At 41.9% G+C, this 19,389-nt stretch overlaps 51 non-coding genes across 51 annotated transcripts; all 51 read left to right on the forward strand.

The window, feature by feature from the left end:
• Positions 1-568: 568 nt before the first annotated feature.
• LOC123716894 lies at positions 569-687 on the forward strand. The gene has a single exon (XR_006754723.1). It is a non-coding gene; the product is annotated as a 5S ribosomal RNA (ribosomal RNA).
• Positions 688-822: 135 nt separating this feature from the next.
• Positions 823-941, forward strand: LOC123716876. The gene has a single exon (XR_006754707.1). It is a non-coding gene; the product is annotated as a 5S ribosomal RNA (ribosomal RNA).
• A 138-nt stretch (positions 942-1,079) lies between these two features.
• On the forward strand, positions 1,080-1,198 carry LOC123716774. Its single transcript, XR_006754614.1, has one exon. It is a non-coding gene; the product is annotated as a 5S ribosomal RNA (ribosomal RNA).
• Positions 1,199-1,333: 135 nt separating this feature from the next.
• Positions 1,334-1,452, forward strand: LOC123716877. Its single transcript, XR_006754708.1, has one exon. It is a non-coding gene; the product is annotated as a 5S ribosomal RNA (ribosomal RNA).
• A 136-nt stretch (positions 1,453-1,588) lies between these two features.
• On the forward strand, positions 1,589-1,707 carry LOC123716775. Its single transcript, XR_006754615.1, has one exon. It is a non-coding gene; the product is annotated as a 5S ribosomal RNA (ribosomal RNA).
• Positions 1,708-1,842: 135 nt separating this feature from the next.
• On the forward strand, positions 1,843-1,961 carry LOC123716879. Its single transcript, XR_006754709.1, has one exon. It is a non-coding gene; the product is annotated as a 5S ribosomal RNA (ribosomal RNA).
• Positions 1,962-2,096: 135 nt separating this feature from the next.
• Positions 2,097-2,215, forward strand: LOC123716776. The gene has a single exon (XR_006754616.1). It is a non-coding gene; the product is annotated as a 5S ribosomal RNA (ribosomal RNA).
• Positions 2,216-2,351: 136 nt separating this feature from the next.
• Positions 2,352-2,470, forward strand: LOC123716861. The gene has a single exon (XR_006754693.1). It is a non-coding gene; the product is annotated as a 5S ribosomal RNA (ribosomal RNA).
• A 138-nt stretch (positions 2,471-2,608) lies between these two features.
• Positions 2,609-2,727, forward strand: LOC123716778. The gene has a single exon (XR_006754618.1). It is a non-coding gene; the product is annotated as a 5S ribosomal RNA (ribosomal RNA).
• A 136-nt stretch (positions 2,728-2,863) lies between these two features.
• LOC123716780 lies at positions 2,864-2,982 on the forward strand. Its single transcript, XR_006754619.1, has one exon. It is a non-coding gene; the product is annotated as a 5S ribosomal RNA (ribosomal RNA).
• Positions 2,983-3,120: 138 nt separating this feature from the next.
• On the forward strand, positions 3,121-3,239 carry LOC123716781. The gene has a single exon (XR_006754620.1). It is a non-coding gene; the product is annotated as a 5S ribosomal RNA (ribosomal RNA).
• Positions 3,240-3,375: 136 nt separating this feature from the next.
• Positions 3,376-3,494, forward strand: LOC123716782. The gene has a single exon (XR_006754621.1). It is a non-coding gene; the product is annotated as a 5S ribosomal RNA (ribosomal RNA).
• A 136-nt stretch (positions 3,495-3,630) lies between these two features.
• On the forward strand, positions 3,631-3,749 carry LOC123716888. Its single transcript, XR_006754718.1, has one exon. It is a non-coding gene; the product is annotated as a 5S ribosomal RNA (ribosomal RNA).
• A 136-nt stretch (positions 3,750-3,885) lies between these two features.
• On the forward strand, positions 3,886-4,004 carry LOC123716783. The gene has a single exon (XR_006754622.1). It is a non-coding gene; the product is annotated as a 5S ribosomal RNA (ribosomal RNA).
• Positions 4,005-4,140: 136 nt separating this feature from the next.
• On the forward strand, positions 4,141-4,259 carry LOC123716784. The gene has a single exon (XR_006754623.1). It is a non-coding gene; the product is annotated as a 5S ribosomal RNA (ribosomal RNA).
• A 138-nt stretch (positions 4,260-4,397) lies between these two features.
• Positions 4,398-4,516, forward strand: LOC123716785. Its single transcript, XR_006754624.1, has one exon. It is a non-coding gene; the product is annotated as a 5S ribosomal RNA (ribosomal RNA).
• Positions 4,517-4,652: 136 nt separating this feature from the next.
• Positions 4,653-4,771, forward strand: LOC123716786. Its single transcript, XR_006754625.1, has one exon. It is a non-coding gene; the product is annotated as a 5S ribosomal RNA (ribosomal RNA).
• Positions 4,772-4,909: 138 nt separating this feature from the next.
• Positions 4,910-5,028, forward strand: LOC123716787. The gene has a single exon (XR_006754626.1). It is a non-coding gene; the product is annotated as a 5S ribosomal RNA (ribosomal RNA).
• A 136-nt stretch (positions 5,029-5,164) lies between these two features.
• On the forward strand, positions 5,165-5,283 carry LOC123716788. Its single transcript, XR_006754627.1, has one exon. It is a non-coding gene; the product is annotated as a 5S ribosomal RNA (ribosomal RNA).
• Positions 5,284-5,421: 138 nt separating this feature from the next.
• LOC123716791 lies at positions 5,422-5,540 on the forward strand. Its single transcript, XR_006754629.1, has one exon. It is a non-coding gene; the product is annotated as a 5S ribosomal RNA (ribosomal RNA).
• Positions 5,541-5,675: 135 nt separating this feature from the next.
• Positions 5,676-5,794, forward strand: LOC123716792. Its single transcript, XR_006754630.1, has one exon. It is a non-coding gene; the product is annotated as a 5S ribosomal RNA (ribosomal RNA).
• Positions 5,795-5,930: 136 nt separating this feature from the next.
• LOC123716832 lies at positions 5,931-6,049 on the forward strand. The gene has a single exon (XR_006754667.1). It is a non-coding gene; the product is annotated as a 5S ribosomal RNA (ribosomal RNA).
• Positions 6,050-6,187: 138 nt separating this feature from the next.
• Positions 6,188-6,306, forward strand: LOC123716885. The gene has a single exon (XR_006754715.1). It is a non-coding gene; the product is annotated as a 5S ribosomal RNA (ribosomal RNA).
• Positions 6,307-6,444: 138 nt separating this feature from the next.
• LOC123716837 lies at positions 6,445-6,563 on the forward strand. The gene has a single exon (XR_006754671.1). It is a non-coding gene; the product is annotated as a 5S ribosomal RNA (ribosomal RNA).
• Positions 6,564-6,698: 135 nt separating this feature from the next.
• Positions 6,699-6,817, forward strand: LOC123716880. The gene has a single exon (XR_006754710.1). It is a non-coding gene; the product is annotated as a 5S ribosomal RNA (ribosomal RNA).
• Positions 6,818-6,952: 135 nt separating this feature from the next.
• Positions 6,953-7,071, forward strand: LOC123716866. Its single transcript, XR_006754698.1, has one exon. It is a non-coding gene; the product is annotated as a 5S ribosomal RNA (ribosomal RNA).
• A 136-nt stretch (positions 7,072-7,207) lies between these two features.
• Positions 7,208-7,326, forward strand: LOC123716833. The gene has a single exon (XR_006754668.1). It is a non-coding gene; the product is annotated as a 5S ribosomal RNA (ribosomal RNA).
• A 138-nt stretch (positions 7,327-7,464) lies between these two features.
• Positions 7,465-7,583, forward strand: LOC123716793. The gene has a single exon (XR_006754631.1). It is a non-coding gene; the product is annotated as a 5S ribosomal RNA (ribosomal RNA).
• Positions 7,584-7,720: 137 nt separating this feature from the next.
• Positions 7,721-7,839, forward strand: LOC123716912. Its single transcript, XR_006754739.1, has one exon. It is a non-coding gene; the product is annotated as a 5S ribosomal RNA (ribosomal RNA).
• A 135-nt stretch (positions 7,840-7,974) lies between these two features.
• LOC123716794 lies at positions 7,975-8,093 on the forward strand. Its single transcript, XR_006754632.1, has one exon. It is a non-coding gene; the product is annotated as a 5S ribosomal RNA (ribosomal RNA).
• Positions 8,094-8,231: 138 nt separating this feature from the next.
• Positions 8,232-8,350, forward strand: LOC123716852. Its single transcript, XR_006754685.1, has one exon. It is a non-coding gene; the product is annotated as a 5S ribosomal RNA (ribosomal RNA).
• Positions 8,351-8,486: 136 nt separating this feature from the next.
• Positions 8,487-8,605, forward strand: LOC123716795. The gene has a single exon (XR_006754633.1). It is a non-coding gene; the product is annotated as a 5S ribosomal RNA (ribosomal RNA).
• A 136-nt stretch (positions 8,606-8,741) lies between these two features.
• On the forward strand, positions 8,742-8,860 carry LOC123716796. Its single transcript, XR_006754634.1, has one exon. It is a non-coding gene; the product is annotated as a 5S ribosomal RNA (ribosomal RNA).
• Positions 8,861-8,996: 136 nt separating this feature from the next.
• Positions 8,997-9,115, forward strand: LOC123716797. The gene has a single exon (XR_006754635.1). It is a non-coding gene; the product is annotated as a 5S ribosomal RNA (ribosomal RNA).
• A 138-nt stretch (positions 9,116-9,253) lies between these two features.
• Positions 9,254-9,372, forward strand: LOC123716881. Its single transcript, XR_006754711.1, has one exon. It is a non-coding gene; the product is annotated as a 5S ribosomal RNA (ribosomal RNA).
• A 135-nt stretch (positions 9,373-9,507) lies between these two features.
• LOC123716868 lies at positions 9,508-9,626 on the forward strand. The gene has a single exon (XR_006754699.1). It is a non-coding gene; the product is annotated as a 5S ribosomal RNA (ribosomal RNA).
• Positions 9,627-9,762: 136 nt separating this feature from the next.
• LOC123716835 lies at positions 9,763-9,881 on the forward strand. The gene has a single exon (XR_006754669.1). It is a non-coding gene; the product is annotated as a 5S ribosomal RNA (ribosomal RNA).
• Positions 9,882-10,019: 138 nt separating this feature from the next.
• On the forward strand, positions 10,020-10,138 carry LOC123716798. Its single transcript, XR_006754636.1, has one exon. It is a non-coding gene; the product is annotated as a 5S ribosomal RNA (ribosomal RNA).
• A 137-nt stretch (positions 10,139-10,275) lies between these two features.
• Positions 10,276-10,394, forward strand: LOC123716799. The gene has a single exon (XR_006754637.1). It is a non-coding gene; the product is annotated as a 5S ribosomal RNA (ribosomal RNA).
• Positions 10,395-10,529: 135 nt separating this feature from the next.
• LOC123716800 lies at positions 10,530-10,648 on the forward strand. Its single transcript, XR_006754638.1, has one exon. It is a non-coding gene; the product is annotated as a 5S ribosomal RNA (ribosomal RNA).
• A 138-nt stretch (positions 10,649-10,786) lies between these two features.
• On the forward strand, positions 10,787-10,905 carry LOC123716853. The gene has a single exon (XR_006754686.1). It is a non-coding gene; the product is annotated as a 5S ribosomal RNA (ribosomal RNA).
• A 136-nt stretch (positions 10,906-11,041) lies between these two features.
• Positions 11,042-11,160, forward strand: LOC123716803. Its single transcript, XR_006754640.1, has one exon. It is a non-coding gene; the product is annotated as a 5S ribosomal RNA (ribosomal RNA).
• Positions 11,161-11,296: 136 nt separating this feature from the next.
• On the forward strand, positions 11,297-11,415 carry LOC123716804. The gene has a single exon (XR_006754641.1). It is a non-coding gene; the product is annotated as a 5S ribosomal RNA (ribosomal RNA).
• A 135-nt stretch (positions 11,416-11,550) lies between these two features.
• LOC123716805 lies at positions 11,551-11,669 on the forward strand. The gene has a single exon (XR_006754642.1). It is a non-coding gene; the product is annotated as a 5S ribosomal RNA (ribosomal RNA).
• Positions 11,670-11,805: 136 nt separating this feature from the next.
• LOC123716806 lies at positions 11,806-11,924 on the forward strand. Its single transcript, XR_006754643.1, has one exon. It is a non-coding gene; the product is annotated as a 5S ribosomal RNA (ribosomal RNA).
• A 138-nt stretch (positions 11,925-12,062) lies between these two features.
• On the forward strand, positions 12,063-12,181 carry LOC123716807. Its single transcript, XR_006754644.1, has one exon. It is a non-coding gene; the product is annotated as a 5S ribosomal RNA (ribosomal RNA).
• A 136-nt stretch (positions 12,182-12,317) lies between these two features.
• Positions 12,318-12,436, forward strand: LOC123716896. Its single transcript, XR_006754725.1, has one exon. It is a non-coding gene; the product is annotated as a 5S ribosomal RNA (ribosomal RNA).
• A 138-nt stretch (positions 12,437-12,574) lies between these two features.
• LOC123716808 lies at positions 12,575-12,693 on the forward strand. The gene has a single exon (XR_006754645.1). It is a non-coding gene; the product is annotated as a 5S ribosomal RNA (ribosomal RNA).
• A 138-nt stretch (positions 12,694-12,831) lies between these two features.
• Positions 12,832-12,950, forward strand: LOC123716809. The gene has a single exon (XR_006754646.1). It is a non-coding gene; the product is annotated as a 5S ribosomal RNA (ribosomal RNA).
• Positions 12,951-13,085: 135 nt separating this feature from the next.
• LOC123716882 lies at positions 13,086-13,204 on the forward strand. The gene has a single exon (XR_006754712.1). It is a non-coding gene; the product is annotated as a 5S ribosomal RNA (ribosomal RNA).
• Positions 13,205-19,156: 5,952 nt separating this feature from the next.
• Positions 19,157-19,275, forward strand: LOC123716810. The gene has a single exon (XR_006754647.1). It is a non-coding gene; the product is annotated as a 5S ribosomal RNA (ribosomal RNA).
• Positions 19,276-19,389: the final 114 nt, after the last annotated feature.

Here is a 19,389-nt window from a genome sequence, read left to right on the forward strand (position 1 = left end):
ATTCGCACTGCACAAAATTTCACGAAACTCATCTTGACGCGATATTATTTTTAATACTTGCGCCTTAAACGGTAACCAGATCGGCGTCGGCGCGCTGTAACGCGATACCCCATGGCACGGGTCGCCATGTAAGGTTGGGAAATGGAGCCGACTGAAACGAACGAAGTCTTGATTAGAACTGCTCGTTTATTATTTTATAACATTATGAAAATTACAATTTTCTAATATGTGATTGACCCTCTCCTGAAACGGTCAGAAATCATATTACAGCCTGCTGAAAAGTTCTCTAAGTAGTGGAAAAATCTAGAAACATTGCAGTCGACCCGTCTTCGTAACAATATGTTATCTCTTACACACCGAAGTTAAGCAACGTCGGACGCGGTCAGTACTTGGATGGGTGACCGCCTGGGAACACCGCGTGATGTTGGCTTTTTGTTTTTTCAAGTACAAGCAATATGTATGTCCTTAGTTTTGCGAAACAAAAGCAACGGTCAGCACATTTTCACTCGTATTTTTGTTAGATTTTAGGTTCTATTAAAATCAGTCGCACCCATTCGATCGGTTCCTCGCCAACGTCCATACCACGTTGAATACACCGGTTCTCGTCCGATCACCGAAGCTAAGCAACGTCGGGCGCGGTCAGTACTTGGATGTGTGACCGCCTGGGAACACCGCGTGATGTTGGCTTTTTGTTTTTTCAAGTACAAGCAATATGTGTGCTTAGTTTTGCGAAACAAAAGCAGCGTTCGGCAGTTGTTCACTCGTATTTTGTGAAATTTTAGGTTTTATTAAAATCAGTCGCAACCCTTCGATCGGTTCCTCGCCAACGTCCATACCACGTTGAATACACCGGTTCTCGTCCGATCACCGAAGTTATGCAACGTCGGGCGCGGTCAGTACTTGGATGGGTGACCGCCTGGGAACACCGCGTGATGTTGGCTTTTTGTTTTTTCAAGTACAAGCAATATGTATGTCCTTAGTTTTGCGAAACAAAAGCAACGTTCGGCACATTTTCACTCGTATTTTTGTTAAATTTAAGGTTCTATTAAAATCAGTCGCACCCATTCGATCGGTTCCTCGCCAACGTCCATACCACGTTGAATACACCGGTTCTCGTCCGATCACCGAAGTTAAGCAACGTCGGGCGCGGTCAGTACTTGGATGGGTGACCGCCTGGGAACACCGCGTGATGTTGGCTTTTTGTTTTTTCAAGTACAAGCAATATGTGTGCTTAGTTTTGCGAAACAAAAGCAGCGTTCGGCAGTTGTTCACTCGTATTTTGTGAAATTTTAGGTTTTATTAAAATCAGTCGCAACCCTTCGATCGGTTCCTCGCCAACGTCCATACCACGTTGAATACACCGGTTCTCGTCCGATCACCGAAGTTATGCAACGTCGGGCGCGGTCAGTACTTGGATGGGTGACCGCCTGGGAACACCGCGTGATGTTGGCTTTTTGTTTTTTCAAGTACAAGCAATATGTGTGCTTAGTTTTGCGAAACAAAAGCAACGTTCGGCACATTTTCACTCGTATTTTTGTTAAATTTTAGGTTCTATTAAAATCAGTCGCACCCATTCGATCGGTTCCTCGCCAACGTCCATACCACGTTGAATACACCGGTTCTCGTCCGATCACCGAAGTTAAGCAACGTCGGGCGCGGTCAGTACTTGGATGGGTGACCGCCTGGGAACACCGCGTGATGTTGGCTTTTTGTTTTTTCAAGTACAAGCAATATGTGTGCTTAGTTTTGCGAAACAAAAGCAGCGTTCGGCAGTTGTTCACTCGTATTTTGTGAAATTTTAGGTTTTATTAAAATCAGTCGCAACCCTTCGATCGGTTCCTCGCCAACGTCCATACCACGTTGAATACACCGGTTCTCGTCCGATCACCGAAGTTATGCAACGTCGGGCGCGGTCAGTACTTGGATGGGTGACCGCCTGGGAACACCGCGTGATGTTGGCTTTTTGTTTTTTCAAGTACAAGCAATATGTGTGCTTAGTTTTGCGAAACAAAAGCAGCGTTCGGCAGTTGTTCACTCGTATTTTGAGAAATTTTAGGTTTTATTAAAATCAGTCGCACCCATTCGATCGGTCCCTCGCCAACGTCCATACCACGTTGAATACACCGGTTCTCGTCCGATCACCGAAGTTAAGCAACGTCGGGCGCGGTCAGTACTTGGATGGGTGACCGCCTGGGAACACCGCGTGATGTTGGCTTTTTGTTTTTTCAGGTACATGCAATATGTGTCCTTAGTTTTGTGAAACAAAAGCAACGGTCAGCACATTTTCACTCGTATTTTTGTTAAATTTTAGGTTCTATTAAAATCAGTCGCACCCATTCGATCGGTTCCTCGCCAACGTCCATACCACGTTGAATACACCGGTTCTCGTCCGATCACCTAAGTTAAGCAACGTCGGGCGCGGTCAGTACTTGGATGGGTGACCGCCTGGGAACACCGCGTGATGTTGGCTTTTTGTTTTTTCAAGTACAAGCAATATGTATGTCCTTAGTTTTGCGAAACAAAAGCAACGTTCGGCACATTTTCACTCGTATTTTTGTTAAATTTAAGGTTCTATTAAAATCAGTCGCACCCATTCGATCGGTTCCTCGCCAACGTCCATACCACGTTGAATACACCGGTTCTCGTCCGATCACCGAAGTTAAGCAACGTCGGGCGCGGTCAGTACTTGGATGGGTGACCGCCTGGGAACACCGCGTGATGTTGGCTTTTTGTTTTTTCAGGTACATGCAATATGTGTCCTTAGTTTTGTGAAACAAAAGCAACGGTCAGCACATTTTCACTCGTATTTTTGTTAGATTTTAGGTTCTATTAAAATCAGTCGCACCCATTCGATCGGTTCCTCGCCAACGTCCATACCACGTTGAATACACCGGTTCTCGTCCGATCACCGAAGTTAAGCAACGTCGGGCGCGGTCAGTACTTGGATGGGTGACCGCCTGGGAACACCGCGTGATGTTGGCTTTTTGTTTTTTCAAGTACAAGCAATATGTATGTCCTTAGTTTTGCGAAACAAAAGCAACGTTCGGCACATTTTCACTCGTATTTTTGTTAAATTTAAGGTTCTATTAAAATCAGTCGCACCCATTCGATCGGTTCCTCGCCAACGTCCATACCACGTTGAATACACCGGTTCTCGTCCGATCACCGAAGTTAAGCAACGTCGGGCGCGGTCAGTACTTGGATGGGTGACCGCCTGGGAACACCGCGTGATGTTGGCTTTTTGTTTTTTCAGGTACATGCAATATGTGTCCTTAGTTTTGTGAAACAAAAGCAACGTTCGGCACATTTTCACTCGTATTTTTGTTAAATTTTAGGTTCTATTAAAATCAGTCGCACCCATTCGATCGGTTCCTCGCCAACGTCCATACCACGTTGAATACACCGGTTCTCGTCCGATCACCGAAGTTAAGCAACGTCGGGCGCGGTCAGTACTTGGATGGGTGACCGCCTGGGAACACCGCGTGATGTTGGCTTTTTGTTTTTTCAGGTACATGCAATATGTGTCCTTAGTTTTGTGAAACAAAAGCAACGGTCAGCACATTTTCACTCGTATTTTTGTTAAATTTAAGGTTCTATTAAAATCAGTCGCACCCATTCGATCGGTTCCTCGCCAACGTCCATACCACGTTGAATACACCGGTTCTCGTCCGATCAGCGAAGTTAAGCAACGTCGGGCGCGGTCAGTACTTGGATGGGTGACCGCCTGGGAACACCGCGTGATGTTGGCTTTTTGTTTTTTCAGGTACATGCAATATGTGTCCTTAGTTTTGTGAAACAAAAGCAACGGTCAGCACATTTTCACTCGTATTTTTGTTAGATTTTAGGTTCTATTAAAATCAGTCGCACCCATTCGATCGGTCCCTCGCCAACGTCCATACCACGTTGAATACACCGGTTCTCGTCCGATCACCGAAGTTAAGCAACGTCGGGCGCGGTCAGTACTTGGATGGGTGACCGCCTGGGAACACCGCGTGATGTTGGCTTTTTGTTTTTTCAGGTACATGCAATATGTGTCCTTAGTTTTGTGAAACAAAAGCAACGTTCGGCACATTTTCACTCGTATTTTTGTTAAATTTTAGGTTCTATTAAAATCAGTCGCACCCATTCGATCGGTTCCTCGCCAACGTCCATACCACGTTGAATACACCGGTTCTCGTCCGATCACCGAAGTTAAGCAACGTCGGGCGCGGTCAGTACTTGGATGGGTGACCGCCTGGGAACACCGCGTGATGTTGGCTTTTTGTTTTTTCAAGTACAAGCAATATGTATGTCCTTAGTTTTGCGAAACAAAAGCAACGTTCGGCACATTTTCACTCGTATTTTTGCTAAATTTTAGGTTCTATTAAAATCAGTCGCACCCATTCGATCGGTTCCTCGCCAACGTCCATACCACGTTGAATACACCGGTTCTCGTCCGATCACCGAAGTTAAGCAACGTCGGGCGCGGTCAGTACTTGGATGGGTGACCGCCTGGGAACACCGCGTGATGTTGGCTTTTTGTTTTTTCAGGTACATGCAATATGTGTCCTTAGTTTTGTGAAACAAAAGCAACGTTCGGCACATTTTCACTCGTATTTTTGTTAAATTTTAGGTTCTATTAAAATCAGTCGCACCCATTCGATCGGTTCCTCGCCAACGTCCATACCACGTTGAATACACCGGTTCTCGTCCGATCACCGAAGTTAAGCAACGTCGGGCGCGGTCAGTACTTGGATGGGTGACCGCCTGGGAACACCGCGTGATGTTGGCTTTTTGTTTTTTCAAGTACAAGCAATATGTATGTCCTTAGTTTTGCGAAACAAAAGCAACGTTCGGCACATTTTCACTCGTATTTTTGCTAAATTTTAGGTTCTATTAAAATCAGTCGCACCCATTCGATCGGTTCCTCGCCAACGTCCATACCACGTTGAATACACCGGTTCTCGTCCGATCACCGAAGTTAAGCAACGTCGGGCGCGGTCAGTACTTGGATGGGTGACCGCCTGGGAACACCGCGTGATGTTGGCTTTTTGTTTTTTCAAGTACAAGCAATATGTGTGCTTAGTTTTGCGAAACAAAAGCAACGTTCGGCACATTTTCACTCGTATTTTTGTTAAATTTTAGGTTCTATTAAAATCAGTCGCACCCATTCGATCGGTTCCTCGCCAACGTCCATACCACGTTGAATACACCGGTTCTCGTCCGATCACCGAAGTTAAGCAACGTCGGGCGCGGTCAGTACTTGGATGGGTGACCGCCTGGGAACACCGCGTGATGTTGGCTTTTTGTTTTTTCAAGTACAAGCAATATGTATGTCCTTAGTTTTGCGAAACAAAAGCAACGTTCGGCACATTTTCACTCGTATTTTTGTTAAATTTAAGGTTCTATTAAAATCAGTCGCACCCATTCGATCGGTTCCTCGCCAACGTCCATACCACGTTGAATACACCGGTTCTCGTCCGATCACCGAAGTTAAGCAACGTCGGGCGCGGTCAGTACTTGGATGGGTGACCGCCTGGGAACACCGCGTGATGTTGGCTTTTTGTTTTTTCAAGTACAAGCAATATGTGTGCTTAGTTTTGCGAAACAAAAGCAGCGTTCGGCAGTTGTTCACTCGTATTTTGTGAAATTTTAGGTTTTATTAAAATCAGTCGCACCCATTCGATCGGTCCCTCGCCAACGTCCATACCACGTTGAATACACCGGTTCTCGTCCGATCACCGAAGTTAAGCAACGTCGGGCGCGGTCAGTACTTGGATGGGTGACCGCCTGGGAACACCGCGTGATGTTGGCTTTTTGTTTTTTCAGGTACATGCAATATGTGTCCTTAGTTTTGTGAAACAAAAGCAACGGTCAGCACATTTTCACTCGTATTTTTGTTAGATTTTAGGTTCTATTAAAATCAGTCGCACCCATTCGATCGGTCCCTCGCCAACGTCCATACCACGTTGAATACACCGGTTCTCGTCCGATCACCGAAGCTAAGCAACGTCGGGCGCGGTCAGTACTTGGATGGGTGACCGCCTGGGAACACCGCGTGATGTTGGCTTTTTGTTTTTTCAAGTACAAGCAATATGTATGTCCTTAGTTTTGCGAAACAAAAGCAACGTTCGGCACATTTTCACTCGTATTTTTGTTAAATTTTAGGTTCTATTAAAATCAGTCGCACCCATTCGATCGGTTCCTCGCCAACGACCATACCACGTTGAATACACCGGTTCTCGTCCGATCACCGAAGTTAAGCAACGTCGGGCGCGGTCAGTACTTGGATGGGTGACCGCCTTGGAACACCGCGTGATGTTGGCTTTTTGTTTTTTCAAGTACAAGCAATATGTATGTCCTTAGTTTTGCGAAACAAAAGCAACGTTCGGCACATTTTCACTCGTATTTTTGCTAAATTTTAGGTTCTATTAAAATCAGTCGCACCCATTCGATCGGTTCCTCGCCAACGTCCATACCACGTTGAATACACCGGTTCTCGTTTGATCACCGAAGTTAAGCAACGTCGGGCGCGGTCAGTACTTGGATGGGTGACCGCCTGGGAACACCGCGTGATGTTGGCTTTTTGTTTTTTCAAGTACAAGCAATATGTGTGCTTAGTTTTGCGAAACAAAAGCAGCGTTCGGCAGTTGTTCACTCGTATTTTGTGAAATTTTAGGTTTTATTAAAATCAGTCGCAACCCTTCGATCGGTTCCTCGCCAACGTCCATACCACGTTGAATACACCGGTTCTCGTCCGATCACCGAAGTTATGCAACGTCGGGCGCGGTCAGTACTTGGATGGGTGACCGCCTGGGAACACCGCGTGATGTTGGCTTTTTGTTTTTTCAGGTACATGCAATATGTGTCCTTAGTTTTGTGAAACAAAAGTAGCGTTCGGCAGTTGTTCACTCGTATTTTGTGAAATTTTAGGTTTTATTAAAATCAGTCGCACCCATTCGATCGGTCCCTCGCCAACGTCCATACCACGTTGAATACACCGGTTCTCGTCCGATCACCGAAGTTAAGCAACGTCGGGCGCGGTCAGTACTTGGATGGGTGACCGCCTGGGAACACCGCATGATGTTGGCTTTTTGTTTTTTCAGGTACATGCAATATGTGTCCTTAGTTTTGTGAAACAAAAGCAACGGTCAGCACATTTTCACTCGTATTTTTGTTAGATTTTAGGTTCTATTAAAATCAGTCGCACCCATTCGATCGGTTCCTCGCCAACGTCCATACCACGTTGAATACACCGGTTCTCGTCCGATCACCGAAGCTAAGCAACGTCGGGCGCGGTCAGTACTTGGATGGGTGACCGCCTGGGAACACCGCGTGATGTTGGCTTTTTGTTTTTTCAAGTACAAGCAATATGTATGTCCTTAGTTTTGCGAAACAAAAGCAACGTTCGGCACATTTTCACTCGTATTTTTGTTAAATTTTAGGTTCTATTAAAATCAGTCGCACCCATTCGATCGGTTCCTCGCCAACGTCCATACCACGTTGAATACACCGGTTCTCGTCCGATCACCGAAGTTAAGCAACGTCGGGCGCGGTCAGTACTTGGATGGGTGACCGCCTGGGAACACCGCGTGATGTTGGCTTTTTGTTTTTTAAAGTACAAGCAATATGTATGTCCTTAGTTTTGCGAAACAAAAGCAACGTTCGGCAGTTGTTCACTCGTATTTTGTGAAATTTTAGGTTTTATTAAAATCAGTCGCACCCCTTCGATCGGTCCCTCGCCAACGTCCATACCACGTTGAATACACCGGTTCTCATCCGATCACCGAAGTTAAGCAACGTCGGGCGCGGTCAGTACTTGGATGGGTGACCGCCTGGGAACACCGCGTGATGTTGGCTTTTTGTTTTTTCAGGTACATGCAATATGTGTGCTTAGTTTTGCGAAACAAAAGTAGCGTTCGGCAGTTTTTCACTCGTATTTTGTGAAATTTTAGGTTGTATTAAAATCAGTCGCACCCCTTCGATCGGTCCCTCGCCAACGTCCATACCACGTTGAATACACCGGTTCTCGTCCGATCACCGAAGTTAAGCAACGTCGGGCGCGGTCAGTACTTGGATGGGTGACCGCCTGGGAACACCGCGTGATGTTGGCTTTTTGTTTTTTCAAGTACAAGCAATATGTATGTCCTTAGTTTTGCGAAACAAAAGCAACGTTCGGCACATTTTCACTCGTATTTTTGCTAAATTTTAGGTTCTATTAAAATCAGTCGCACCCATTCGATCGGTTCCTCGCCAACGTCCATACCACCTTGAATACACCGGTTCTCGTCCGATCACCGAAGTTAAGCAACGTCGGGCGCGGTCAGTACTTGGATGGGTGACCGCCTGGGAACACCGCGTGATGTTGGCTTTTTGTTTTTTCAAGTACAAGCAATATGTGTGCTTAGTTTTGCGAAACAAAAGCAACGTTCGGCACATTTTCACTCGTATTTTTGTTAGATTTTAGGTTCTATTAAAATCAGTTGCACCCATTCGATCAGTCCCTCGCCAACGTCCATACCACGTTGAATACACCGGTTCTCGTCCGATCACCGAAGTTAAGCAACGTCGGGCGCGGTCAGTACTTGGATGGGTGACCGCCTGGGAACACCGCGTGATGTTGGCTTTTTGTTTTTTCAAGTACAAGCAATATGTGTGCTTAGTTTTGCGAAACAAAAGCAACGTTCGGCACATTTTCACTCGTATTTTTGTTAAATTTTAGGTTCTATTAAAATCAGTCGCACCCATTCGATCGGTTCTTCGCCAACGTCCATACCACGTTGAATACACCGGTTCTCGTCCGATCACCGAAGTTAAGCAACGTCGGGCGCGGTCAGTACTTGGATGGGTGACCGCCTGGGAACACCGCGTGATGTTGGCTTTTTGTTTTTTCAGGTACATGCAATATGTGTCCTTAGTTTTGTGAAACAAAAGCAACGTTCGGCACATTTTCACTCGTATTTTTGTTAAATTTTAGGTTCTATTAAAATCAGTCGCACCCATTCGATCGGTTCCTCGCCAACGTCCATACCACGTTGAATACACCGGTTCTCGTCCGATCACCGAAGTTAAGCAACGTCGGGCGCGGTCAGTACTTGGATGGGTGACCGCCTGGGAACACCGCGTGATGTTGGCTTTTTGTTTTTTCAAGTACAAGCAATATGTATGTCCTTAGTTTTGCGAAACAAAAGCAACGTTCGGCACATTTTCACTCGTATTTTTGCTAAATTTTAGGTTCTATTAAAATCAGTCGCACCCATTCGATCGTTTCCTCGCCAACGTCCATACCACGTTGAATACACCGGTTCTCGTCCGATCACCGAAGTTATGCAACGTCGGGCGCGGTCAGTACTTGGATGGGTGACCGCCTGGGAACACCGCGTGATGTTGGCTTTTTGTTTTTTCAGGTACATGCAATATGTGTCCTTAGTTTCGTGAAACAAAAGTAGCGTTCGGCAGTTGTTCACTCGTATTTTGTGAAATTTTAGGTTTTATTAAAATCAGTCGCACCCATTCGATCGGTCCCTCGCCAACGTCCATACCACGTTGAATACACCGGTTCTCGTCCGATCACCGAAGTTAAGCAACGTCGGGCGCGGTCAGTACTTGGATGGGTGACCGCCTGGGAACACCGCATGATGTTGGCTTTTTGTTTTTTCAGGTACATGCAATATGTGTCCTTAGTTTTGTGAAACAAAAGCAACGGTCAGCACATTTTCACTCGTATTTTTGTTAGATTTTAGGTTCTATTAAAATCAGTCGCACCCATTCGATCGGTTCCTCGCCAACGTCCATACCACGTTGAATACACCGGTTCTCGTCCGATCACCGAAGCTAAGCAACGTCGGGCGCGGTCAGTACTTGGATGGGTGACCGCCTGGGAACACCGCGTGATGTTGGCTTTTTGTTTTTTCAAGTACAAGCAATATGTATGTCCTTAGTTTTGCGAAACAAAAGCAACGTTCGGCACATTTTCACTCGTATTTTTGTTAAATTTTAGGTTCTATTAAAATCAGTCGCACCCATTCGATCGGTTCCTCGCCAACGTCCATACCACGTTGAATACACCGGTTCTCGTCCGATCACCGAAGTTAAGCAACGTCGGGCGCGGTCAGTACTTGGATGGGTGACCGCCTGGGAACACCGCGTGATGTTGGCTTTTTGTTTTTTAAAGTACAAGCAATATGTATGTCCTTAGTTTTGCGAAACAAAAGCAACGTTCGGCAGTTGTTCACTCGTATTTTGTGAAATTTTAGGTTTTATTAAAATCAGTCGCACCCCTTCGATCGGTCCCTCGCCAACGTCCATACCACGTTGAATACACCGGTTCTCGTCCGATCACCGAAGTTAAGCAACGTCGGGCGCGGTCAGTACTTGGATGGGTGACCGCCTGGGAACACCGCGTGATGTTGGCTTTTTGTTTTTTCAGGTACATGCAATATGTGTGCTTAGTTTTGCGAAACAAAAGTAGCGTTCGGCAGTTTTTCACTCGTATTTTGTGAAATTTTAGGTTGTATTAAAATCAGTCGCACCCCTTCGATCGGTCCCTCGCCAACGTCCATACCACGTTGAATACACCGGTTCTCGTCCGATCACCGAAGTTAAGCAACGTCGGGCGCGGTCAGTACTTGGATGGGTGACCGCCTGGGAACACCGCGTGATGTTGGCTTTTTGTTTTTTCAAGTACAAGCAATATGTATGTCCTTAGTTTTGCGAAACAAAAGTAACGTTCGGCACATTTTCACTCGTATTTTTGCTAAATTTTAGGTTCTATTAAAATCAGTCGCACCCATTCGATCGGTTCCTCGCCAACGTCCATACCACCTTGAATACACCGGTTCTCGTCCGATCACCGAAGTTAAGCAACGTCGGGCGCGGTCAGTACTTGGATGGGTGACCGCCTGGGAACACCGCGTGATGTTGGCTTTTTGTTTTTTCAAGTACAAGCAATATGTGTGCTTAGTTTTGCGAAACAAAAGCAACGTTCGGCACATTTTCACTCGTATTTTTGTTAGATTTTAGGTTCTATTAATATCAGTTGCACCCATTCGATCAGTCCCTCGCCAACGTCCATACCACGTTGAATACACCGGTTCTCGTCCGATCACCGAAGTTAAGCAACGTCGGGCGCGGTCAGTACTTGGATGGGTGACCGCCTGGGAACACCGCGTGATGTTGGCTTTTTGTTTTTTCAAGTACAAGCAATATGTGTGCTTAGTTTTGCGAAACAAAAGCAACGTTCGGCACATTTTCACTCGTATTTTTGTTAAATTTTAGGTTCTATTAAAATCAGTCGCACCCATTCGATCGGTTCTTCGCCAACGTCCATACCACGTTGAATACACCGGTTCTCGTCCGATCACCGAAGTTAAGCAACGTCGGGCGCGGTCAGTACTTGGATGGGTGACCGCCTGGGAACACCGCGTGATGTTGGCTTTTTGTTTTTTCAAGTACAAGCAATATGTGTGCTTAGTTTTGCGAAACAAAAGCAGCGTTCGGCAGTTGTTCACTCGTATTTTGAGAAATTTTAGGTTTTATTAAAATCAGTCGCACCCATTCGATCGGTCCCTCGCCAACGTCCATACCACGTTGAATACACCGGTTCTCGTCCGATCACCGAAGTTAAGCAACGTCGGGCGCGGTCAGTACTTGGATGGGTGACCGCCTGGGAACACCGCGTGATGTTGGCTTTTTGTTTTTTCAGGTACATGCAATATGTGTCCTTAGTTTTGTGAAACAAAAGCAACGGTCAGCACATTTTCACTCGTATTTTTGTTAAATTTTAGGTTCTATTTAAATCAGTCGCACCCATTCGATCGGTTCCTCGCCAACGTCCATACCACGTTGAATACACCGGTTCTCGTCCGATCACCGAAGTTAAGCAACGTCGGGCGCGGTCAGTACTTGGATGGGTGACCGCCTGGGAACACCGCGTGATGTTGGCTTTTTGTTTTTTCAAGTACAAGCAATATGTATGTCCTTAGTTTTGCGAAACAAAAGCAACGTTCGGCACATTTTCACTCGTATTTTTGTTAAATTTAAGGTTCTATTAAAATCAGTCGCACCCATTCGATCGGTTCCTCGCCAACGTCCATACCACGTTGAATACACCGGTTCTCGTCCGATCACCGAAGTTAAGCAACGTCGGGCGCGGTCAGTACTTGGATGGGTGACCGCCTGGGAACACCGCGTGATGTTGGCTTTTTGTTTTTTCAGGTACATGCAATATGTGTCCTTAGTTTTGTGAAACAAAAGCAACGGTCAGCACATTTTCACTCGTATTTTTGTTAGATTTTAGGTTCTATTAAAATCAGTCGCACCCATTCGATCGGTCCCTCGCCAACGTCCATACCACGTTGAATACACCGGTTCTCGTCCGATCACCGAAGCTAAGCAACGTCGGGCGCGGTCAGTACTTGGATGTGGGACCGCCTGGGAACACCGCGTGATGTTGGCTTTTTGTTTTTTCAAGTACAAGCAATATGTATGTCCTTAGTTTTGCGAAACAAAAGCAACGTTCGGCACATTTTCACTCGTATTTTTGTTAAATTTTAGGTTCTATTAAAATCAGTCGCACCCATTCGATCGGTTCCTCGCCAACGTCCATACCACGTTGAATACACCGGTTCTCGTCCGATCACCGAAGTTAAGCAACGTCGGGCGCGGTCAGTACTTGGATGGGTGACCGCCTGGGAACACCGCGTGATGTTGGCTTTTTGTTTTTTCAAGTACAAGCAATATGTATGTCCTTAGTTTTGCGAAACAAAAGCAACGTTCGGCACATTTTCACTCGTATTTTTGCTAAATTTTAGGTTCTATTAAAATCAGTCGCACCCATTCGATCGGTTCCTCGCCAACGTCCATACCACGTTGAATACACCGGTTCTCGTCCGATCACCGAAGTTAAGCAACGTCGGGCGCGGTCAGTACTTGGATGGGTGACCGCCTGGGAACACCGCGTGATGTTGGCTTTTTGTTTTTTCAAGTACAAGCAATATGTGTGCTTAGTTTTGCGAAACAAAAGCAGCGTTCGGCAGTTGTTCACTCGTATTTTGTGAAATTTTAGGTTTTATTAAAATCAGTCGCAACCCTTCGATCGGTTCCTCGCCAACGTCCATACCACGTTGAATACACCGGTTCTCGTCCGATCACCGAAGTTATGCAACGTCGGGCGCGGTCAGTACTTGGATGGGTGACCGCCTGGGAACACCGCGTGATGTTGGCTTTTTGTTTTTTCAGGTACATGCAATATGTGTCCTTAGTTTTGTGAAACAAAAGTAGCGGTCGGCAGTTTTTCGCTCGTATTTTTGTTAGATTTTAGGTTTTATTAAAATCAGTCGCACCCATTCGATCGGACCCTCGCCAACGTCCATACCACGTTGAATACACCGGTTCTCGTCCGATCACCTGTAAGATTGGGAAGTGGAGCCGAATGAAACGAACGAAGTCTTTATTAGAACTGCTCCTTTATTAGCAATAATATTGATTAAATATGAATAGTACAATAGGTATAATATGTTATGTCTTACATCTCCCCCTTATAAAGAAAAAAATGTATGATTACAAAGATTACATTTTTTTATTTTTTTTATTACATTTTTTTTATGTAACTTCACTTTTATAGGTGAATGAATATCATCATTATAATCCTAAAATACGTAGTAAATAATATATTGATTACATTGCTTATGTACTAATAATAAAATTCACTTTCATTTATGATGTATTTTAGTTCTATTTTTATGAACTACATAAGGCTTTCCGTCCTTTAAGATTTCAACATTCGGAGAAACATCTCTGATTACAGTGAAGGGACCTGAATACACATCACTCATTTTGTTATTATTTTCATTTTTTAACACAATCAAATCGTTAGGTTTGTAAGAAACTGTCTTAACATTTTTGTCATAATTTAATTTTCGTTTACATTTGCTTTTGAGTAAGTTGTCTCGTGCCTCTTTTTGAGAAGTTTGTATACGGTATTTCAGTTAGCATGGGTAATTATCATGATTGTATAAAGGTTCTACGCAAGTACCAGATAAATTGCTCGGAAGAACGCATTTCCTTCCAAAAACTAATTCGAATGGTGTAAATTTATGTTCTGAATGTACTGGAGTGTTATATGAAAAACAACAAAATGGTAACCAAGAACTCCATACCTCTGGATGGTTATCGGTTTGAATTCTTAGAAAACTGTTTAGATGTTTATGGGAATTTTCAAGAGAACCAATACTTTCATGATGGTATGCGGTCGAATTTATCTGTTTTATATGAAGAAGCGTACACATTTCCTTAAATAATGAAAAGAAATAAATTCTTTACCTTGGTCTGTGGCGATCTCCCTTGGAATTCCATACCTTAATATAAAATTACTTACCAATGCTCGACCGACTTCTTCAATTTTTTTAGAAACTAAAGGATAGGCTTCGACGTACTTACTCAGTTCACAATGAAGTGTTAGTATATAACTATAATTATTTTGATCTTGGTCTAAAGTAGTAATAGACATTGGTTCCTTTACTGGAAGAGAGTGTTTTTGAGTTTGACATTTATGACAACGTTGTACAAACGATTTTATATCTTTTTCCATGCTAGGCAACCCGCGTGGCCACTCGTAGGTAAGAGATGAAAATCATTAAGAATTACTCTTATTTCGTCTTTATCATTTATTCTTACCACATCAGGTAATATACAAATTCGTGGACCGGTCCATTTGCTATTTTTTTATCTCTTGTAATAATTTTTCTACGAAAATTTTATTATTTTTACTTTTTATAATATTCACTTCATTTATTTTTATCTTAGCACACAATTTTTCAAGCTCTTTCAAAAATTCAGCTCGTGACCTTTTTGATGAAGAGTCTAGGTATTTTATAAAAAGATTTTGCTTACTAGGCACATAACAAAATGTCTTTGTTTCTTTTTCAATAATGTTTTTACGTTTATACTCTTTTTATAAGTCTTTATTCATGAATTTTAATTCTATTGATTCTTTCGGTCTAATATGTGTCTCTACAACTTTTGGTTGATCAGGCCAATCGTCGGTAGTGATCATATTATCCGTAAGATAATTTTTTTTCACTTCATTTTAACGTTTACTTTGTGCCCTAGTCATTACACAAATATTTTCATGCATTTTCCTTAATTCATTACTAGTTATAGATACCCTAGATAACGCGTCCGCTACTGTATTTTCACTTTCTTTGACATACTCTACTGTAAAGTCATACTCTTCTATTTGAAGCTTAAATTTAGTAAGTCTACTAGAAGGATCTTTTAAATTATAAAGGTTCACCATCGAGGTCTGTCCTAATTATAAAATATCTGCCATATAAATAAGGTTTATAATACTTTATTGCCCATACAATTGCCAGCATTTCTTTTTCAATTGTTGAGCAATTCCTTTCGGCATTATTTAAAGATCTACTTGTATATCACACTGGTCTTCCGTCTTTATTACATAAAACTGCTTCTAAAGCAAAGTTTGAAGCATCTGTATAAAGTATAAACTGATTTTCCTCAGAGAAATCTGGATACTGTAATACTGGAGCTGATATTATACTTTCCTTTAGTAACTCGAATGATTTTTAACATTTGTCAGACCACACAAACGGTATATTTTTTCGACATAAATAATTTAGTTCATACGATTTCTCTGCAAAATTTGGCACAAATTTTCTGTAATAATTAACAAATGCAATGAAATGCAACCTCCAAGTGAATCTAGTATTTCCGTTATATTCGGAAGGGGAAATTTATCATTTTCGATGCAATTATTCAATTTTCTGTAATCTACAACAACTCGCCACTTTTTCTTACCACTGGAATCAGCCTTTTTAGGAATCAACACTAGTGGCACCTTCAGCAAGTAATTTATTAATTTCATTTTCTAAATCTTTTTTATGAGAATGTGGCAATCTATATGGTTTAACAAAAATTGGACTTACGTTTGGCTTTAATTTAATTGAATGCGTATAAATATCAGTAGTTGTTAATTTGTCCCCTTCAACGTAAAATACATCGTTATATTTAGCACACAAATTTTCTATCGTCATTCGCTCTTTGTTATTCAAATGACTGATTTGTAACTGAGATAAAAAAGTTTTAATTCTGTCTACATTTCTTTCAACTTTTTCAAAATTACAAATATTATATTTAGATAATTCATGTACGTCAATACTAAAATTTGATAATGTTAAAGGTTGATCTCTAGTATTTAATAATTTAATTGGTATAAGCCCGTTGATAGGTTTGACTATACAACTAGCTATAAAAACACCAGACGCTATCTCTGAAGCACATATAACTGACTCATGTTCTTTGTCTGTCTCTATAAAATGTATAGATTCACATCTAGGCGGTAAATTTATTTTATTTTCTTTTGTATGTAAATCTAAAATAATGGTTTTATTGTTTTGTGATTTCAAAGTTAAATTTTGATCTTTGAAGTCAATTATAGCTTCATATTTCTTTAAAAAGTCTTTACCAATTATACCTGAAGCGTGACATGGCAACTTTTCAAAACATAAAACTTGTGTACAAAATGTACGCCACGTGTGTATAATTTTAAATAAACATATCCTATAACTTTGACTTTGCCCCCGATTCCATTTATTATTACATTATCTTTATGGATAGGAATGTTTAAATGTAATAACTGTTTATACTTAACAGCTGAAATTGACGCTCCCGTGTCAATTAGTCACGGACAAATTTGGTCATGTAATGATAAATAAATGTTACAGTTACTGTCGCTGGCTAAAATAGTCTCATTAGTCACGAAAAAAAAATATATCGTCATTTTTAGGTATATTTTCTGGTTCAGTAACTACGCGGATTTGATTTTTGCCCATCCTTTGGTTTCCACTAAATCTATAATTATTGTACCTGCTTGTACCTCCTCTATAGCCGGCTCGTGACGAACCTCTGTCTCGAGCTGACAATGACGGCTGCTGGTATGCTAGTCTCGCGTAGCTATAGCTGCTATATGCTCGGACCTCGCGTGCGGTGCGGAAAGGCTCTAGTGTTACCTCTTTGCCTGTAGTAGTTGCCTCGCCAAACCCTGGACTTGTTTTTCATATTCAGCACTTCTCCTGTCAAAGTTGATGATGACACTTCTTCATCAATTGCCGCATGTGCCGCGTCTTTTAAATATTCGAAATTTCTAGCCGCAACGATAGTGCTGAGCCTGCGATTTCTCAAGCCATCTGAAAATCTCTTTATTGCCATCTTTTCGTTTAAGGGTTTTAGCACCTCAAAATTTTATGAATCGTTATTCGCTTGAGAAATTGTAAGTTCATTCATCAATTCCGCAATTTCATCACCAAATTCTTTTATAGTCAAATTGTTTTGTTTTAAATTTTGTAACTTAATTTGAAGGGCTGTCGATCCCTTTTCAGGTATATCCTTTAACAATTCTGATACCAAAAGTATATGTCGTATTTAATTTTAATTTTGCTGACTGAGACAACCGACTCTTCAAAACAAAATTAATCAAATTCGCTTTACATTCTTTATTTTCTAGTAAACTGTCATAATATTCAATATTGTCTTTAATTTGTTTAATATTAATTTCATCATTTGTCATAATTGGGATAAGGCTTAATGCCCCACCTTTAAATCAAAAGTACTCATTTTGAAATTTTCCGTCTTTTCACTTTTTTTCTGAAGTTTCAATAGTACATAACTGCTTAATTTGTTCAAAAATAGATTCTATATCACTAAACGTCTTTTTATATAATTTCACATCCTCCTCTTTTACTTTACTACTACTTTTATTTTTTCGCACATATATCCTTTTGTCTTCGCTTAGCTCCTAATTTAATCAAATAAGTTCTTATACTTTTTAAATCATCGAATATAGTGGTTAATATTTCTGCCATAACATTAAACAACTACATTACTAAAATTATTTGAGTAAATATTTTTAATAAACAAACATTATGTTGCTATTTTAAAATATTGCAGTAAATATTTCTTATTACCTATATATTATTATGTATATATTTAATATGTTATATTTATATGCATCACAGTAAAATAATATGCATTAATACAATATTGATTATGCAACAGAGTACACTTCTAAACAAAATAATTACGAAACAATAAAAAATGATCATAGGAAATAAAGTTCGTAGAAATACAGGATACTCACTTTATCTTTTCACTATTTCATTTCCACTTACGCTTTTATAGCACTTTTCGCACTCGCACCATATCAACTTTTTCCGTAGGCACGTTGAAGACCATCCCAGCTGGAGCCCTCCGGGAAAAGGATCTGCGTAGGGCACTTCTTATCACCTCCTGTCGCATCCACGACTTATGGCACCTTCTATATGCTTTATACATGAACACCAAAGATACCAAAATTATGCATAGCAGTAAAATAGCCAACAGAATATTCATCGTGCTCAAATGGAAATGAACTTGATCCAACTTTGCGTAATTTCCACTTCCACCTGCTGCATTTTGGGCAATTACAATTTCCTCCTGTTTTGATTGTTGTCCACCCATTTTTTGTAATTATTTGGATAACTTTCCGGAACAAATACGAACGTAACTGCACTTGGAAACAGCACAATGCCAAGCGTTTTATAATGTTTTATTATTCGCACTGCACAAAATTTCACGAAACTCATCTTGACGCGATATTATTTTTAATACTTGCGCCTTAAACGGTAACCAGATCGGCGTCGGCGCGCTGTAACGCGATACCCCATGGCACGGGTCGCCATGTAAGGTTGGGAAATGGAGCCGACTGAAACGAACGAAGTCTTGATTAGAACTGCTCGTTTATTATTTTATAACATTATGAAAATTACAATTTTCTAATATGTGATTGACCCTCTCCTGAAACGGTCAGAAATCATATTACAGCCTGCTGAAAAGTTCTCTAAGTAGTGGAAAAATCTAGAAACATTGCAGTCGACCCGTCTTCGTAACAATATGTTATCTCTTACACACCGAAGTTAAGCAACGTCGGACGCGGTCAGTACTTGGATGGGTGACCGCCTGGGAACACCGCGTGATGTTGGCTTTTTGTTTTTTCAAGTACAAGCAATATGTATGTCCTTAGTTTTGCGAAACAAAAGCAACGGTCAGCACATTTTCACTCGTATTTTTGTTAGATTTTAGGTTCTATTAAAATCAGTCGCACCCATTCGATCGGTTCCTCGCCAACGTCCATACCACGTTGAATACACCGGTTCTCGTCCGATCACCGAAGTTAAGCAACGTCGGGCGCGGTCAGTACTTGGATGGGTGACCGCCTGGGAACACCGCGTGATGTTGGCTTTTTGTTTTTTAAAGTACAAGCAATATGTATGTCCTTAGTTTTGCGAAACAAAAGCAACGGTCAGCACATTTTTCACTCGTATTTTTGTTAGATTTTAGGTTCTATTAAAATCA

Source organism: Pieris brassicae, chromosome 11, assembly GCF_905147105.1.
Source record: "Pieris brassicae chromosome 11, ilPieBrab1.1, whole genome shotgun sequence".
NCBI lineage: Eukaryota > Metazoa > Arthropoda > Insecta > Lepidoptera > Pieridae > Pieris > Pieris brassicae.